Source organism: Vanacampus margaritifer, chromosome 3 (genome assembly GCF_051991255.1).
Source record: "Vanacampus margaritifer isolate UIUO_Vmar chromosome 3, RoL_Vmar_1.0, whole genome shotgun sequence".
Lineage (NCBI taxonomy): Eukaryota > Metazoa > Chordata > Actinopteri > Syngnathiformes > Syngnathidae > Vanacampus > Vanacampus margaritifer.
The window spans coordinates 9,177,118-9,198,049 of NC_135434.1; the positions used below are offsets into that span (position 1 = coordinate 9,177,118).

A 20,932-nucleotide genomic window follows, 5' to 3' on the forward strand; every position below is an offset into this window, starting at 1 on the left:
ACAGACGACGTGTCGGGACAACACTTGTGTGCAGGGCTCACTTGTGACCTTTGGAAATGACAGTCCTTTATATGGGCGTCCATCCTGACAGAGGAGTGGCGCTAACAGATTAGCGTGTACGCAGTCATAACACGGGCCCGCAACGCCAGCAAGAGAAAGTGGAAGCGTGCAGGAGAACCGTCAGCCGGGGATGTAAGGGAGAGTAGTGGGGATTGGAGGCAGGGAAGGTGGGGGGGGGTGTATGGGGAGGAGGGTGGGGGGCATTCATTCATCCTCATTCATCTTCTTCCCCCTTCAGTTGTTGTTGTTATTTGCCGCTTTGAAGCTGGGTGGGGGGCTGCACGGTGGGATTCAGTACAGTGAGGGAAGGAAGAGGGTGCTTGGGGCGCGTTGCATGCCATTCTCATTAAGGGGGGAGAGAGACATGCGAGACACAGAAAGCGGCATACTGGACTCTTCCCATGCTTCGTTGATGCTGCGTCAAAGCTTAGGTCCCCCTGCTACACAACGCTCAAATCACCCAATTCTATTCGACCCTGGAATGACAAAAAATATAAACCGAAGGAACTGCTGTGTAAAAGGCACTTGTGATGTCCCTCAAAGCAATTGAGCAATTAAAAGTGTTCACACCAAAAAATAGTCTGGTAAAAAGTTGCAACTTTCAGACAGACACAGACAAAACAAAATGTTGTCTTGCTAAGTTACAGACACTAAATGTGTGCTCTTTTTTTTTTTTCATTTTACCAGATATAAATATATTAATGAGACAGAGATTCTGACAACTGTCCAGGCTTAACTGTTGCATCCATCCAACCATGTTCTATACAGCCTGTCCTCATTAGCGTTGTGGGTGAGTTGAAGCCAATCCCATTCACACATCCAGTCCTTAATTAACCTAATGTTTTTTCAGGATGCCCTATTTACTTTTTAAATAGTTATTCTTATACTTTGGTCAGTATAGCATTGAAAGTTGTGCTCATAAGTTTACATTACATGTATGTAAACTTATAAAAAAAACAACTGTATGGTGAGACAAAGGATTATTACCCATAAAATCCAAAATAGTGTGGCAAATGTTTTCAAAGTTTCAGTGGTTTAAGTGGACATGAGTCAAGATGTGCATGTGAAGTCTAGTGATGATTTAAAGCATTTTTGTGTCAATAAGTGACGTTTAGCTTTTGTACATGTACAGTTGTGCTCAAAAGTTTACATAGACTAGGGGTATGCAAATTTATGCGCACAACTGTATAATTCAGTGTAACTGACCTGGCCACACCTTTATTTTTTTTTTAAACAATTGAATCTGGACATCACCTCTTCTGTTTGCTGCGTTCAGGTGATAGCTTTCACACTAACGCATTAAACGAACCACACTACCCCAAAAAAAAAGCGTAAAAAAAAAAAAGTGAGCACAATCACCTTACATCTACTTTGACCATGGAGTGGCAGCAAACTGATGCTACGAGAACGCTCGATGCCACAGGGCGAGGCACCTGTGTGCCAAAAGATAAGTTCAAGATAAAACAGACAATACGTCGTGCATTTGGTAACACGCTTGTATGTAGGCACTGGTGATGAAATTTAAGATTTACTACGCTTTAAAAATGATGGCCAACTAAGGACACTAAAACAGGTGCCAGTCATTACACCCCGCATCAGAAATAGATCCCTGTACAAACAGACAGACGCACACGCACACAAAGACACACACACACGTAGATGAGAACCTTTGGGGGATACGAGACACTCCGCGCCTGAACAATGGGCTTGCAGTGGTGTGGAACGATGCAATGAACGTAGAATATGCCCACTGTTTACTTGGATGGCGGAAAAGGTGATATCTCAGAGTGGATTGAAATGACAGACATAGAGCAATAATAAGACGACCCCGTCTGCACCAGCTCAATATCCCGTCTGGGGAAGTAGACCGTGTCTTACCTGGGTGGACAAAACAACCGGCAAACTATTATGCCTGCGTGTCTGTGTGTGTACGGTGTCCACTCCCCCAGCACCACCACCACCCTGTTTTAAAGCTGATTTTCTTGTCACCGTTTTGCAGGCACATCATCCCCTTATACTGAAGCCATATCCTCGCTCTCCCCTTCTCTCTCTTGCACTCTCTCTCCTATCACCCCTGCTGCCCAATTCATTCACCCCACTTCTGTCTGTCTGGCCTTCATTTCAGAGCTTTGACACTACTGCCCTGACGCTAAGGTGTCTGGACAAGGAGACAAGCTGGAACACACACCACACCACACCGCTCGCATACACACACCACACACAAAGAGCTACAGTGAAGTTAGAGCGCCCCCTGGCTTTCGTATAGAGCACATTACACACTTAGGACAACATGCAGTGCTGAAACTCACACAATTGGTTTGAAAAAAGGAAATGTTAGGTTTGAACTTAAGATGAAGTGAATTGTGGATATTATTAGCAATGTGACCAATGGCTGTCATCTTTGTGGAATTTTCTAAATCAGACACGACCCAACATGAACATGACCCATTGTTCTTCACATGGTCTTCTCATAAATAATGTTCCATTTGCACTGTGTAAGGGGAAGTCAAGTCAAAAACTTTCTTTACAATATGTTCTATCAATCAAGCAGCAAAATGCAGCCATTTCTATACAATTCAGGGGGTGACCATTTTGCGACATCACAAAAAGGACTCAATTTGTAAACGTCACATGACCAAACCCAGAAAACAGGTGAGCCGCAACTAGTCGGTACCAAATTTCTCCAGAACCCAAAATCCATTTTTATTAATGTGTTGTGCTCAGTTTGAAGTGACCATTCCACACAGACTCAGTATTTTCGACAGCATTTTCATTGTGAATAGACACCTGGCAGTTCTTCTACTTTGGATAATGCAAATCCATGTATGCGTTATTATAGTTAAAGTTGTCAAGTTCCAATCACTGCCCTGCAATTGACTGGCAACCAGTTCAGGGTGTACCCCGCCTACTGCCCGAAACCAGCTGGGATAGGCTCCAGCAAACCCCGCGACCCTTGTGAGGACAAGCGGTAAAAAGAAAATGGATGGATTGATGGAAGTTCGATTCACGTGATCAGAAATTCAGGTCAATCATGTTAGCTTAGCGAAATTGTGAGTGGAAAAAAAAATCTGATTTATTCTTTTTTTTTTTCATTTGTAAAGATCATTAAGCGACAAAATAACCCTGACATGCAAAGATACAGTGGTGCCTTAAGTTAAGACCATCATCACGCTCGAAACTCAAAATACTTATATCTCAAATTATGTTTCTACATTGAAATAAATGGAAATGCCATTAATCCGTTCAAATCCCCCCCTTCCCACTTAACTTTTTCAGTCTCAGCCATTTTCACAGAATCAACCCCTTCACTCGCTGTTTTACTGGATTTTGACTGATTTTGCAAGGCCCACAGAATATTGTGTTGTATTGCTATAAAACCATGAAAGATACAAGATTAAAGTCTCTTCTTTCATCAGGAAAAAAAAAGTATATTTCTATCCGTTTCCGTTTTGCAGCAATTAGCATTAAAATATAGCTAACTTTCGTCATTTTTCACAAATCTATTTAGAATTCTGAGTAACTAAGGGTTTGTTCAACATGGCTGTGTTTAATTCCTATGCTCTGCTGCCACCTGCTGACAGTTTGTGTAATAACTACCATTTCTTCAACCGTTCTTTGCAACTAAAGAGGCTACATCAAAGCCTTCTGTATGTTCTAGCATTAAAGAACAAAAACATTTTTAAAAAAACGTGTAAATACGACTTTAGGACACTTAAAAAGTTTAAAATAACGTTTTTATACGTTTTTTGGAGCAAATTAGTTAAGGAAAAAAACGACTGTACTTTATAAAAACATAACAGCATAATGAAATAGAATATAACTATTTGAACAGTGCTCGTATCTCATGAAAACATCGGCAGGATGATGGCTCATATCTTGAAAAAAACCTCGGAAATGAGGTCACTTGTATCTCAAGGCCCACTGCATTGCCAAATGAAACAGCAATAAGGTGAATTCTATATTACACAAGGTAATATTTCCGGCTCAATCCTGTATTGATGTCAAACGGGTGCCGAGTTTCCATAAAACGGCTTGTCGTTTGTCGGGACACAATTTTGGCAGACATCCAAAATCAACTGACTAAAAAAATGTGAACTGGACATCCCTCAATATATTGGTTAAAAAAAAAAGGCGGAGTGTCAAGAATACCACTCGACATTGACAGGTGCTGCATATGACAGAATGCTCGACATTACTGTACTGTCTTTGGAGACTTCCATGTCTTTCCGCTGCCCTTTTCAGGAAGCGCCGTCCTTCTGCTCTGACGTGGTGGCTTGTGACCCGAGCATGGTTTAAGGGTGAGGGAGCAGATCAAAGGCAGAGGGGTCGCCTTGGAAAAACATTTTGGGCTGAGAATGGACGACACTTCTGTCAGGAGGCCTTTCCCACCAGGCCCGAATGTCGGATAGCCAGCGACATACATACATACAGCCAACGCTCTGTCCACCATCAATAAAGCGTCTGCTGTAGAACCTTGTTCTTCCGAGACACCGCCAACCTAGCACCCCCTTAAACCCCCAAGCTGCACAACACCCTCCCCACCAGCCCAACCCCTAACCCCAAAAAACACTCAAGCTTCATCACAGAGGATTAACCGGAAACCTTGACACAAGCCATTGTTACGGAGGCAGAAGGGGGCTTGTGTGCTTTTGCCACCCTGTGTGGGTCTTCTTTTTTTTTTTTTGCCTCCACTTAAGATTGTGAGTACTCTCAGCCCTCTCACTAACCTCCCTGAAGCACACACGTACACACTCACAACCGCAACTATCCAACTACAGAACGCTATGAAAGTTGTCCTGAAGCAAAGACATTGGTGCATGAAAAGAAAGTGAAATGGAAGCGACGCATATCGAGGCGCAGGCAAAAGTGCTGAGGATGAGTATAGTGTGTGTGTGTGTGTGTGTGTGTTAGGGGGTGGAGGGTGCTGTAAATCTTGATGTCACTGACAGGAAGACTGTTGCAGGCCATTACCATAAATCTGACAAACACTAATTTGATGGGAGGCTGTATCTGTCTGCTAAAGGACCAGTCTAGACGCTCCTATTGAGGGGTCCTACAGCGTAGCCCTGTTTGTTTCCAACACCATCTGGATGTGGCAGTAAGTGTCTGCTGTTATGGTTCACATACACACAGCAACACACACACAAACACAAGTGTAAAACGCGCACCATACCAATAGGGGCTGCAAAGGCTTTGACGTGTATTTTACCTTAACAATACTGTGAATTTTGTGTAATTTGGTGACAGTCTAATCAAAGTATCAATCCAGGCAAACGACATGACAACAGGTTAACTACCTGTATGCATACATGTACACAAAACCTGCAAAACATTTTTTTCTGAACAATTATGCCCTTGCATTCAAGTCACTACTACTACTGTAAAATGTATGAATTGGACATAATGAAGGAACTTTAAAAAAAATTTGATATAGCGCAATTAAAAAGTATTTGGCCTCTTCTCAAACCCCACATTTTCTTTTCTTTTTTTAACATAGTTGAACTTGACTGCTTTTTCAATTTAATCTCTAATCTTTAATCTAATTCTCTCGAAGAAATATAAATGTTAAATGGACATTCTGCCATCTAAATACATGAATTTCAGACAGATATTATTGTAAAGGCTATATATACACACAATATTTAATTATATTAATTATAGTAAATAGTAAAGTGTAGTAATTGTTGTTAACATTAAAAGCAGAGCTGGGCACTTCCATTAACTGGCAATTGTCGTCTTTAAAAGGCGGAGCCTAGCCTGGTGAGTGACGTGGGAGTCAGTGGATCAGAGTGTCAAGTTGGCTGCTGTGCGCTCAGGTTAGCAGCTAGCTATTTAAAAAAAAAAAAAAAAGAAAGTTCAATTATACCTATAGATGCCACAAAATGGTGGCAAATGAGGGTTGAGCGACTGAAGATTTGTTACGGTCGACTATATTATGATGAAAGTCAAGTCACATCAATGATATTTTTTCAGCACAAATGTAGGTGAATCATACAATCGGGAATGCTTCATTAAAATGTGTAGAGGGCGCTAATGCGCCATTTAATGGAAATTGCACAAGAATTCTTTACAATATTTATGTTCCTGACAGGTCTGCACTTATATTGCGCTTTATTTACACAATATGCTGTCTAAGGCGCTTTACAAAAACCTCACTTTCTTCCATTTTCACAATGGGCGGCTGCTAATTGGGATTCAGCCTCTTGCCCAAGGACACCTCAACAGCAGTCAATCCAAGCCAGAATTTGAACTGGCGATGTTTAGGTCACTTGACAACCCGCTCTACCAACTGAGCCACATCCACCCAATGCTAAACACACCCCTACATGCTAGAGCCACAAAAATCAGACCACGTAATGACTGGTGTCTGGAATAATTCCCAACGGGTCATCATAGGGTTCCCACGCCGCAACAAGAGGCGCTACTCACCAGCTAACATGCTTCCGAGCAGCCTCTTGGCTGGTGGACAGTCTGGTCCACGGTGTCACCACCTCGCTTGGCAATTTAAATAACAACACTGTGCTGTTTTGTTAATTGGAGTATTCACGGAAGCTGCACTTTTGGGTTGTAGGAATAGCTAACTGCATGCTATTTGGTATTAATGAGCCTCATAATAATAACTAAGTATTTTACAATTGTGGCAAACTACCACAGATAGTAAGGAATGGAAAGGAAGGTGCTCAAGAGTAGGAGACTATAGTGCCATTTTTTTTAAAAAATAAATAAATAAATAATGAAAACTCAGAACTGTTTAAGGCTTTAGCTACACAACTCAGTGTTGCATAGTTACCAGTCTTTTCACATTTTTCAGCAATTATCTTCAAATATGTATCTATAATGTATTTAAAAACTAATCTCATAATTCACTCTACAGGCTCTTTAAATGGTATAAATTAATAGAGGAGCTGTAGCCTGCTTCTAACACCCACCCCGCCCAACACATTTATCTGTCTGGAGCCTACCTGGCAGCCACTGTGTGTTTCTGCAAAAGTACATTAGGACAGGAGGGGGGGGCGCGCATTAAGGGGCCCACCCAAGGACTGTTTTCATGCTGCCCCCCTTTTTTTGTACAAGAAAGCAGGAGGCTGAGGTGGTGGCATGGCAGCTGCATTCAAAGACAGAAGACACCTTTGCTCTGTGGGACATCCGGAGGGGAGGTAAGGGTGGGGGCACAGAATGGAGGGGAGCCACAGGGCACCATTATGGTATATAAATCTTGTAATTGGAAAGGGTGATTAGCTAGGCTGCATTAGCATATGGCGGCAAAAACTTTGGTTTCGTGGGCAAACTGTAGGGCAAAAAGATGTTTTTCCATACCCATATAGAGGATCAAAGCTTGAGGGGCCCCCTTTTGAACGCCCAGAAACCAGTGTGCAAGAACCGAGGGGGGGCGCAGGGAGCCCCAACTCATAGACATTAAAAGGGTGGATGGGGTGGTTACTTGTCCCATTTACATCAGTTATAGCACATTTTCATATGGCATCTTGAGATGACAAACCAAATTTTGATAAAAACTCATCTTTGGGCCCCCATTCTCACTGAAACAAGTGTGGGAAAGTTTCCTGCTAGAGGACATTGTCATTAAATATGAAAGAGCCAGCCCCATCAACTATTTCTAGGCCCCTCTGAGACAAAAAAGACCTGATGGGGACCAAGTGAACAATAAATCTGTTTTTACACATAGAGAATAGCACTGAATGAGTAGGACCCGCAATCTGGGAAAGCCTTTTCAATTACCGGGGCATAAAAAAAAAATCCTTGTTTGATACGACACATGTTTGATTTTTCAAATAGAGGACAGTATTCCATATATCATATTGTATCGGAGAAACATGGTTCGTCCACACCGACCAGTCTCTAATTGACTTTGCGTAACTGGACAAGTGAACAGGATGTAATATAACACAATTATCACTACAAAACGATGGCACATTAGTATAAACCTACAAGAAGGCTACAGTTAAACTACTACTAATATAGAATGTATGTTTTCAAATGTATTTGTTATATCTTTGCCTAGTAGCAGTTGTCTCGTCATATTTGAACAAATTCTGGAAACAAGAAAAAAACAATAAGATATCGTTAACAGCCTAACTGTCTATTAGTTTACAATCACAATGCAAATGAAAAGAATTAACGTGTTTGTTAAAATATTGTGTTTTTCTTTATGTTGGTTTAGAGTCTCTGCTATTCAGGTTCATGTTAATCCGCAAAGGTTGAATCCAAATAACTGGACTGTTTTTCATCCCCCCCCCTTGTTTTCCAATTAGCCTATCAGGCTAACGTGTCAGATCTGAGTCTTCTGTTTAGGACAGAGTCCCATTCTGATGACGTAACCCAAATTTGTGTTCAAAAGTCAGGAACCAGGACATGGCGTAGGGCATTGCTGACTTATGCTAACGCAGTAATAAAGTAATATACAGTATTCTCTAAGTTTTTTTTGTTTTTTTTTTAAGACACACACATAAAACAATCAAATGAAAAGCAGTAACTAAGTGGGGCATCTTTTGCAATTAACCGATTTCACCATTACTGTTTCCTATTGCTAAGCATGTTGACGTTTATGAAAGTGGACCAGAATGTCATTGGCTTGTCTTTCTGGAAAGACATCTTGCATGTGATTTGTACTATAGGCAAAACTACACAAAAACACTATCAAATTATTCAAGTGTTTGAATAACATCTCTGTTAAAAGCTTTTTGGCCCAAAGCAAAAGCAGATACTGATACTGTGAGCAATTAGGACAGATACAAACATAACTTTTCATAAGACCCTGTTTTGAACCTATTTATAGACATGTCTTAAAAGATCCCCCAGCGCAAAAGTAGTTTCCTCTCTCACAACACACATCCATTGTACAATGGTGTGAGTTCATTTCTGGTGTTTTATTAACCCAAAAAAATTGCTGCTCCCACGCTTGTCTTATATTCGATGCCCATTCCCCAACAGCAACAAACTACAGTACGAGGTAAAAATCCAACAGTAATCCCACGGGCTTTGTTTTTCATGTGACATACTTTATTCATGCGAAGTAGCTGGCCTATATGCACTCCATACATGTGCATCTGCCATAGGGTGGGGGGCGGGGCTTAGCATGTTGTATAAATGATGTCTGGCTTTAAGTCTCAACTAGTTTGCCGTCTAAAGAAAAACATGATGTCAACTATGAGAAGTTGAGCAACATCAACGAAAACCTCAATTATGCAATACTCATTATTCTGCACTATTATTTGCATTGTAAGAGAAATTCAGAACTGTGATTTATCCATCCCATTGAATATAACTAATGATGAATACATCCTTTATTTTACACAGTCAATAAAAATGTTGTCCAATATCAATCCCGAAAAGCAAGTATAGAAAGTGTGGGTAGAGTTAGTACCACCATTAAGGCCTTTGATACGTCCCTACTTCACACACACATAAATTGAAATTTTCCATTGAACTTCATATTCATTTTATTAGAATATGTTACGCAGTTAGAAATGTAGATTGGTCAATCTCACAGTATTTTTCAAAAAATTCACTGCAGGTATATACAAACTTTCTGACAGGGTGGACATTTTTTGGCTAATGTTAGCATTTAATGAGCACATGGTAGACTTTCACTTAGGAACAAACTGGATGTGTACTGTTTAAGTGTGTTAAGTTTTTTTAATATATAAATTCACAGTGGACATGTCAAGCTTGACAACAGCCGACTACAGAAAAAAATATGTTGGAAGATTAAAGAAGATGAGTGTAAATATTTATTCTGCAACTATCCACGCTTTTAACCTCTATTGGAGCATGACAATGCTAACAATTGGCTAATGTTAGCATTTAATGAGCACATGGTAGACTTTCACTTAGAAACAAACTGGATGTGTACTGTTTAAATGTGTTAAGTTTTAAAAAATATATATATAAATTCACATTTTACTATGACTGAGTGGACATGTCCAGCTTGACAACAGCCAACTACAGAAAAAAATATGTTGGAAGGTTAAAGAACATGAGTGTAAATATTTATTCTGCAACTATCCACGCTTTTAACCTCTATTGGAGCGTGACGACATGCTGGTTGTTATGACACTGAAAACATTAGCGAGCTTCTCATTGGGGGCAGATACCCCATAATGACAGTGTGGACAGCAATTTCAGGAACACATGCAAAATGTTTAATATGATTATGAAAACAGAGAATAAATGATCAACCTGACTCATAGTCAGTAACTTGTAGTCAATAATGAAATCATTCAAATTTTTCATTGTACTGGTATGTGTGAAAATGTTAGGCCACTTACAATAAGACCTCAGTTTCATTATTCTGCTGTCATTTTCTTGATAATAGCGATTCTGGTGAGACACTTTAGAGTGATTCTGACAGAGTATACATCTACTCTGACTATGTTCAGATGCAAAAGCTGAAAACTGCCTAACGAGTAACAGAAGTCTGTCGAATGTGAATGATAACAATCATAATGGACGTGACAGTATGTGGGAAATGGGAGGTCGTTTCGCATGGAGCATGATTCTTTGTCAGAAACTAAGCAGACACATTGTTTTAACCTTTGCCGGAGGAGCCTGTGTCTCATTCCCAGGGGCTGGCTGTGTAGAAGGGTCAATGACTTCAATGGGCCTTCATTAAGCACAGTTAGTGTCAACAGTTAATTATGCAAATTAGGAGACCCAGTATGAGTCCATGGCCTCACCCTTTCATTGCCTCCTCACATAGACAAAATGTACCACCCTGGAGATGCACACCCACCATATCCCACATATGCGCCGTCCCGCCTTTCATACGTTATTTTTGCTCCTCACTCACGACTTGTCAAGAAGAATCCAAACTGTGTTACGGTGCCCATACATCAATGGAGGCCAACGAGGCCCCTGAGATCTCCAGTGGCTTTTCTTGCCATCAAAGAACCTCCGGAAGATTCTTGCTGGGTGAGGCTGAAAGCCCACCAAGTTCTCCTCATCAAGACCTGCCGTGTGGGAGGGCATGGGCGCCTCCTCCACAACAAAAAATGAGGTCGAAAAAGTGCATCAAAACAGTCAATTAGGCAAATAACATGCATGACAGGCAAATTCGGCCATTGTTTTGGGGTGATGGTAATGACAGGCCTTTTGCTCTTCTGCCTCTCCACACATGTGATGTCAATGGCCCCATGACTCTCTGCGGCCGGGCAGCCATCAGTAATTAATAATGGCACGCCTTGGGCCCCTCAGTTGGGTCTACTCTAAACCATGAAGCCAATGTCACCTGAATGGCCCTTGTGACTGTATCTCTGCTGGATTGCCTACACGGGCTGGAGTGGAGATCAGGTACATTGTTAGTCAACTATTAAGAGGGGTTCTCTCCATTTATTGTGTAGACAACAAGTTATAGGGGCTCATTTAGGCAGCTCCCGCTCAGCCCTCCATCTGATTAAACCAGTTCACTTCTGACTAATGGCGAAGAAGCGTTGTATGTTTTACACACCACATTTAAAGTCGCCCTGGCCTGTTGTTGACTTTATTTTTTCCCCAAACTCGCAAATAAAGTGCTCAGTTCTAACAAACAACACACTAAATGTACTTGCGTAACAGAAAATGAGAACCAGGCAGACACGTTCCAGATGTGCACGTAAGAAACAGACGATGGGTGCAGAGCTCGACTGTGAGCACGCTGTGATATTTTCATGATACGCTGACCGTGTGACCTTGTAGCAAGGTCATTCTGTGCCGTTGATGTGTTTTGACACGGACGAATTCCATACCATATGTAATTTTCTGCAAAAAAACAAATGAGACAACTACTCAAAAACTAAATTCAGTGTACTTGGCTGGTACGAGCAGTAGCATTGTGATTTTTGTAGGAATGACATCCTCTAGTGCAGTGGTCCCCAACCACCGGGCCGCGGACCTGTACCGGGCACCGTGGGCACATTTGGACCGGGCCGCACAGTTGAAAGAATAAAAAAAACTTACTTGTACTTCCGGTTAATTGATTAGCCGAGGCTTAAAAATATTTTATTTGGAAAAGTGACCAGATTCTCTCTGCTTACGACGGACTCTTGACACATGTCAAGATGCTAATTATCTCCGTCGCGTTTTGTTACCCTTGTTATGGTAGTGGACTTTGTGGCGTTTGTTGTCATAGCCTTTTATTAATCAGCTGACGAACAGCCAAGCATCCACACACCCCCACCCAACCCACTGGGTTGCCGGTCTGCCAAAGTTGTGGACATGTATGAACCGGTCCGTGGTGAAAAAAAAGGTTGGGGACCACTGCTCTAGTGGTTATGGTGGCACTCAAAGACAGATTCCTGAACTTGTCTGCATTTTGTTTTTGTTTTGTTTTTTATCGATGCAGATTCTCCAGTCTAGACTTTTGACACACCCACAGCTAAAAACTAAATCAAATAAAAGTCATTTTATTAGAATACTATGATTATGAGTGAATGCTTGTGAATGCTAAAAACATCACATTTTCTCCCATAATGCCACACGGTATTTTCCCATAATACCACAGGGTAATGCCACAATTGCACATGCGCAAGTCAATCCCCTTTTGGCATTTTAGGAAAAGTTGGCCGAATTCAGCAAATATTGAGACACATTAACATAATAATGCTGTTAATAATGTCATCACTGTCATCACTCGCAGTCTACATTCTCACAGGCAATTTGTATAATCTGCAGAGAAAGGAAAACAAACAAGCCCAGAATGTAGACAGCTGCAGAACATGTCTGGCTCATCATCAATAGGAACATCAAGCATATTTTATTAACGATGACCACTATTGTTACATACGCCTACGCTGATTTCTGTTTTAGCACGCACAAGACACACATTTCATTAAAGTAATCATTTCCAGTGATCAAAATTTGTGTGCATTAAAAACAAGCATCAACGTCGTAGTTTGTACGTGTAGCGAAGGTGTGAGAGAAGCCATCTTTAAGCAGTGCCAGCCAAGGAAAACGTTTGACTGCAAAAATAAAAACAACAAAAACCATAATCCCTCAGTGTTTGACTTAATGGTCCTACTTGGATGTGCTTGCTCAAAGAGGGTAACCCAAGTTCCCTTGACTTTCTTTTATGTATACAGATATAAGCAAAGAAGAGAAAGTAAACCAAAACAGTCACACAGCATGACCTTGAATTTTTACACAATAACAATTTAGTGTTTGTGGTTACCAGTAGAGTGCTGCATTGCTTGAACTGATGCTTTCTTTGTATTACGATGCCACCTACTGGATGTCCCAAAATCATTACCATGAAGTAGTTCACATCATGGTTGATATAAATGAAACATTACTGTTAGTGTACTATGATAAAACAGAATTGGAAGTTCCTAAGCATAATCCTTTGATATTATGACAATGTATGAAAATGTATCGATTAATCAATTTAAGTAGAATTTTTTTTATTGGCCTGTCTCAAATTTGTCTATCGTTTAATTGCCCAGTCTTAGTTATGAACAATTACGAACATAACATTTGTATTTAAAAATAAACAGCGAAAACATTTACCATTAACGTCACAGGATCTTAACGTATTTTACTACTTTCATGTCTCATTTGCACTCTATTTGAAACCGATAAAGGCTTGTGTCGACGAAGAAAAAACATGAGACATGACGCAAAGACTTCAGAGAAATAACAAAAAAACACTTAAGCGGAACTGTGGTTGGACACCAGAAAAAAAGGGCACATGTGAACACAGAGTGTAAAGGCTGACGAACACGTGTGTCTGGAAGTAGTGAAACCACGGATAATTCTTAATGCGAATGAGCACAGAGGGAAACATTTATTGAGTCCAAAAGACAGGAAGGAACAGAGGCCAACTGTGTCACGATCCATCACAGGCCAAACAGTGATGCGCACAGTTCAACTTTCCTGGTGCCGCCTTCGCAGACACAGCATCCAGATGACCCATTGAAGGATATTTTTATTTTTTTTAAAGGCTACAATTGACATGTACCTGAACCCTTCTCAGGAAAAAAAAAAGACATCAATGTCCAGATGCTGACCTTATAAGAGATCAATTGTGCGATGAAAAGTAATGGACAATGACATACCGAGCAACTGAAAGCACATGATAATGCTCCAACCTAGGGCTGAGCTATCAAATATTTCAAGACGAGTACTTTACCAATTATCTTATCGATTTAGCAACCTTTTGAAAATAGTTTGCAGTACTAACAACAATACCAATATCAATAAAAAAATGTGCATGTGAGGTGCCGATATTATTTTTTGTCCACTTGGAGTCAACCATGCTCTCGTTCTACACTGTAGTATCTTTGACTTTGAACATATGTGGCTTTAAAAGGGGGGCCCTGGCCTGGTAAATTGTAAAAGCAGGGATTTTATCGACACTTTTGACCTGAGCTATGTCCTTCCAAAATGAAAATATGATGCTGAGGTTACCTCACATCACCTCGCCTTGGGGTCCATCCATCCATCCATCCATTTTCTTGGCCGCTTTTCCTCACTAGGGTCGCGGGGGTGCTGGAGCCTATCCCAGCTGGCTTCGGGCAGTAGGCGGGGTACACCCTGAACTGGTTGCCAGCCAATCGCAGGGCACACAGAGACGAACAACCACACTCACATTCACACCTAGGGACAATTTGGAGTGTTCAATTAACCTGCCATGCATGTTTTTGGAATGTGGGAGGAAACCGGAGTACCCGGTGAAAACCCACGCAAGCACGGGGAGAACATGCAAACTCCACCCAGGAAGGCCGAAGCCCGGACTCGATCTCACGTCCTCTGCACTGGGAGGCGGACGTGCTAACCAGTCAGCCACCGTGCTGCCCCGCCTTGGGGTCACTTTTACAAATCTAATTGGATTTGATTTTTGGATTTTTTTGCCAAATTGCCACATCTTACTACATAGCCTCTTGAAGAGCACATTTGGAACATAAGCACTTTCCTACTCAGACTCAAATGTCGCCCAGACGCTGGGCGAGCAGTGTGAAATGTAAAAGGGCATTTATCTGATATCACTGAAAAGACTCACAGGCAGCACTAATTGTTTGGATCTAACTCAAAGTGGAGGATATCAAAATATTTGGGCATACAAATGGAGCCATTGTTGGGTAAAAAAAAAAAACAAAAAACAAAAAACATTTTAAGTGGCCTCTAAAGTGAGAACAAGTAAATGGAGTCCAGGCAAACAAGTGCTTATAATAAATGCTTGAAATGTTTCAACATGTTCTGGCCGCTGTTCACAGAAACTTTTTTTTTTAAAGAGGTACAAAGGGCTTTGCACAATAAAAGCAGATTGTAATTTCACTGAAAATGTGTGCCTCTTTGATCTGCTGGTTGCCACACATATGTCTCAAAATACCACAAAAACACTGCACTTATAATATGCCGTTAACTGGCCACACGTTTTTCATAACGCCATTTAGGATCATGGTTGTTTTTAATGCTCATAAAAACAAAACCTCAGTCGTAAGTATCTGCTCAGGCAAGATATAAAGCAATAAAATAATGCAACGCTATATAAGATGATGGCTGCTAAGGCTTTCGGTTTGTGTTGGATGGATGTAGTGCTGAGGTAGCGGGTAACAAATAGTCATCACTGTCTTTTCTTGGATGTTCACTTGTCTGATTTGAGACCCCATCAGCAACTCTTTGGCTCCACCCAGAGGACGAAAGAAGGAATTTCACCATGTACTTTCAAGCTGACATATTTACAGAAAATTGACTTTTTAATTGCAATAGTTGGGTCTTTGGGCTCCGTGACAACCCAAGTGTGAAATAAAAAAAAATCAGAAAAATATGAATATGACATAAGGTAGGCTGAGCAAACATCCAGAGCCGCTTTCAAGAACAACCACAATTTAGCGCTTCTGGTGTACTTAAATGAAAACTACAATACTTGATGTCCATCTTTCCTTTTTCTTTTTTAGATGTTTGTAAAGTTCTCAAATCATTTATCTTGGCGCGGGTCAGGCAGGCAAGGCTATTACCAAGCCTGTGTTGTCCTGACTGTGCTCATGAAGTAATGAAAATCCGGAAGTAATGATGATGAGATGACCAAATTGGTTTACTAAATAAACTCATTAAACTGCAAGTGGTGTTAATGTTCCCTTCTTAGAAAGCAAAAAATATATTTTAAGAATGAATATTATTTTGTAAATAACATGAAAATCTACAGAAAATGTGTTGGTGAGAATACCACAAACAGTACTCTTTTACAACTACAGGTGCATCTCAATAAATTACAATATCATATGAATTTTTTCTATATAAATAGAGAAAATAAAAATATATATATTCACAATAACCATAGATACTTTTGCTATATTTTGAAACAAAAATATATATTTAGGCAAAGTTTTTTTGTCAGCACCATTGACAAACTATGCAATGACTAAAGCGTTTTAGGTTTAGTACCAATAGAGGGCGCCATTGCTCTTTCTATGACAATGACAAAATCAGCTGCTGTACAGTAGTTTATCTCTATTGAGAATTGAATCACGAATAGTAATTGGAGCATGATTGTTACGTTGGAGTCCTTGTATGTATGTGCAAAAACTGGAATTCCGTATTTTATATTTTATTGAAGTCAGTTTTTGGAAATACTATTTCCATGTGTGGATCGGATTAATGTGTGTTGGATTAGAAACTCTAACCAACATCAAAATGTAATCTCATTTTTGTGTGTGTGTGTGTGTGTGTGTGTCAGCAGCACCAAATGAACATTAATCCGTAAATCCCCTACCCCACCCTCTCATATAGCAGAAATCTCTCTATGATTTGACCACAAGAAGGTGAGAGTGTGCACAAGTACTCCAAAAGAAGAAAGCAATAAGATTCACTGTGCGGGGAAAAAAAAACATCTTAATTATATTTACTAAATTTAATCAAGCAATACACATACATGAATTATCCAGAATGGACTCTGTATAGTGATGCTGCCTTATAGGTTTCCTTAACTTGTAATCTGAACCAGTGTGGTAAAAAAGATCAATGATAACTGATCAATGTAAATGGATAAAACTCAAAATATTAAATATTTTATTTTTTTAAATGCTAGAAAGTGTTGATTTCATCATATTATGACATTTCTATTGGCCTGACAGCGTCAGGGAACTTCAAGTGGCCCGACACAGTCTCGTAGTGGCACCGGGCCACTATTAAGGTAGAACACTGAAAAGAAACATCTTTTTGTTAATGAAAGACAACTGCCTTTTTTCCCACCCCAAAGAAATGTGAATAATCACAATTTTTTATAAAATCCAATTTGATGCACGTCCACACAAAGTTCACATGATGGCAATGACTGGCAGCCAAAAGAAGCAAAAATAAAAAGAGGCCCTAAGACTTGGATAAGTATCGGGCTCTTGGACCCGCTCGCTTATCACAATCTCTGGTTAAGCAAATGACAAGACGCTTGAGGCCCTGAGCTCTGTGTGAAAATGTTTCTTTTTGACTCACTGTCTGTCACTAACGCAGAAAGACGCCTCGTCGTACGTTACAACGAAAGCCTACGAGGAAGAGCTTCTTATTCTATTACAAAGGCAAAAACTGCCACGCAAATTATGACATTATTTCCCATTGTTAGTTTACTATCAAACTAAAGATTAAACAAAGAGGGGGAAAAAAACAACAACCAAGCAACTGTGCCTTAATGTGCACTAGCTTAATGCTAAAACATAATGGGAAACACCATTGACAGGCTAACTTCAAGCAACCAATACTTAAACACTGTGCAATAACACGTGTTGGCAGATTATATAACAATACTCGCGGGCATATATTCTTTATCCTCTGCAAAGAACAACTATATTGCTGCATCTTACTGAGCAGCTGAGACTTCTCAATGCATATCTGTATGTTTGTGCTATAGGCAAAATGAGCCAATATGTCAATTCTTTACATTCTATTTTATTACGTCACTATTAAATGTTTATATTAAATCCTATATTATCCATCCAGTTTTTCTTATTAATTTTTTTTTAAATAATTTTAGTTCTGTGTTTGTTTTGGATAAATTTGTTGACATTTGTTACATTGAGATCAGATTTTAACCTACATTGAATCAGACACTACTACTAGTACATGTCAAATAAATGGAATGAGAGAGTATTGTGGTCTAATGTGTTACTTTGGCAGACTGGCAAATTGACATGGTTTGATGAGTGTATTGATCGTTTGGCCACATTACAAGGATACAGAGACTGTAACAAAGTGAAGAAATGAGAGAGAAGAAATCAGTCACATTTTTTGTACAATAGTTGTTCTATTCGGCTTTAACAGATAGACATTATGACATGCTTTATAACGCCCCAGTTCCTAGTATACAAAGTTCACAAAAGGCCGATGTGGTATCGCTCCCTTTGGTTAGCCATCAAACAGGAAGTTTTCCATTGTTTTTTTCCCAAACAAGCAGACCAGAATTCCTTCCGAAAAAACGACCTTGACGCAACAAAACAAACCAGTAAAGCTTGGCATTCAGGTTTAAGGAAACCAGTACAAGATAGTGGGTGAGTGACCTTTCAATCAACATCCCACCATGCAGTTTCAAGTGTGGGAGATTTATGGCCCGGGGTGGCCCAATGGCTGCTCCCATCCTGCTTTAGAAAAGGACGGAAGCAAGTGGAAATATAAGTTGGTCCCACACTATGTGAGCACAGCTGAGTTTACAGCGCAAAAATATAACTTCCTGTGACATAACAAACCTAACCTAAACAATGCACCTTCCACATTTACGACATTTGATCTATACAGTGTGCCCTTTTAACATGTCGTACTTTAAAGTTCATATTATTCTACCATGAGATAAAGTCTTAATAAGATGAGAGGATTACACCAAATACCTGAGTATAGCAAGATAAGACAGCTAAAAATAGCACTTCCCGAGTTGCCTCACAGTAAACACAAGACTGTTTTGCTTCTTAGATGCGAGTAATTTTTTTACAAGATGTAACAGAAAAACAAGAACTCTATAAAGACTATAGGCTACGCTTGTTTGGATTGGAAGCTGCAAAAAGCTCCTGTCCAATGTCTGCTTCTACAATATACACTTAGCAGTAGCACACTAGCCTCTGATACAGAGATCCCACAAAATGACTGAATCAAAGCCGTAAATAAAGCATATATCCAACTGTGCCTTTGACGTTGAACCCAGCAAAGCATGATAAAGAATCGCTAAGTGTATTTTTTATTATTATTTTTTGGGGGGCAACTATCCAGTTCACTGGCCAGCGTAAATGTTCGATTGTGGCGTGCTGTGTTGTGGAAAAGGGCTGTTATAGCAATTTTACAATTATCCATTTTTCTATTTTTTGTGTTTCAAATGAGTAAAAAGTAGTGTTGTTCCGATACCGGTTTTTTTTGGGCCCCCGATACCGGTTTTTTTTGGGCCCCCGATACCGATTCCGACACCCAGTTTTGCAATATTGGCCGATGCCGATACCGTAACGATACCTAGTCTTTTTTTTTCCTTTTCGACATGAAAAAGCTGCCCTGCCATTGGTTCAGAGCATTCAAGGGCCAATGGGATATCTTGGCTCGACATACAGTGAAAATGTCACACATAAGTGAATATCGTGCACAAGCAAGACACAAGATTCTGCATCCAAAGTCCTATATTAGCGTCGGAAATAATGGTATCGGCATGTTACTTGTTAGTACTTGCCGATGCAACTGTTTCAATGCAGTATCAGGGCCTCTTTTTTTAACATACACAGGCACGGTTGCACACCAATTAATTTATTTCAGTTCCGTTCTATAGGAATAATGTTAAAGTTGCATAAACTAGTAACACTATATGCAATATTTATGCACCAAGTGCACATTCTTCTACAGATCACTGCTTACTGCTGTCAATGGTCAAACTAAGACATAAAAATCATCTTGTTCATTTTGTTGCAATTACAGGACTAAGAGACACACCCAGTACAAAATGATCTCTTTTAGCTTTGAGAAGCTGAAGCCGCTTATCTGCTGTAAGGTGCTGTGACGTGCAACTTCCAGGGTGCGTTTTCGCTTTAATTGGGCCATTCCGGTATGCACACTCTGCTGGGTTTGTTTTTCAGCAAAGCACGAACAAGCCTTGAGAGTTTTGAAGTGAAGGATTTGGGTGGGGGGGTTGGGGTGGGTCGGAAAGGTCATTTTCCAGCCCATTAATGACATAATGAATTGACCACAACGTGCCTGATAGGACCATTAACCCGCAAAGATTTAGACAAAATCTGACTGCTGTCAGCATGTTGAGCCTTGGGTTTGAAATATAAAAAGTCACAATCACAAAAGCTGCTTTGCTGCTCATCAATCACCTGCCGAACTAAATAATTGTTGATCCCTTCTGGTAAATAAGTGGTCTTCTCACTCCAACGGAACCTCTACACATCGCCATCACTGAAGCATAATCAGCAAATCGCTAGCCTAATCGCATGCTTGAGTCATTTTTAACTTAGTGTCATAAAACCAATAAAAACTATATATTTTTTAACCACTAAAGAAACATTTTCTGCTTGATCTTTTTTCTTTTTTTGAGTGTCCAAATGCATGTCACAGGACTTAAGTGGAACATAAATATTTTGAATGTACTGTCTGAGCAGTCAAGTCGTGGGACGCGTGTCTCTTAGGTGATGATTCTGATTCCTCCCCCCTTACCTATTTAAAATGAGAAAAAAAATTGTTTTAAGATAAAAAAAAATAACTATCGAGGGAAGAATACCATTTAAAAAAATCTGAGTGTAACGTATGATGGTTACATCCATGCTCCTGGCTCAAGCAGCGCCGCCGTAAATGCTTATTTACGCCATACCCCATCATTGATACAGTTCCCTTAATCTTCATTTGTTGATCATAGAATGTATGTGTAAAGTGGGTTAAAAAAAACTGTCTTGAAGCTTTGCAGCGATCATTTTTCAACACAAACTAT

At 40.1% G+C, this 20,932-nt stretch overlaps 1 protein-coding gene across 2 annotated transcripts in view; it reads right to left on the reverse strand.

Moving 5' to 3' along the window:
• arl15a (ADP-ribosylation factor-like 15a) overlaps positions 1-20,932 on the reverse strand; it is an 88,023-nt gene that overhangs the window by 57,369 nt on the left and 9,722 nt on the right. The window lies entirely within an intron of this gene.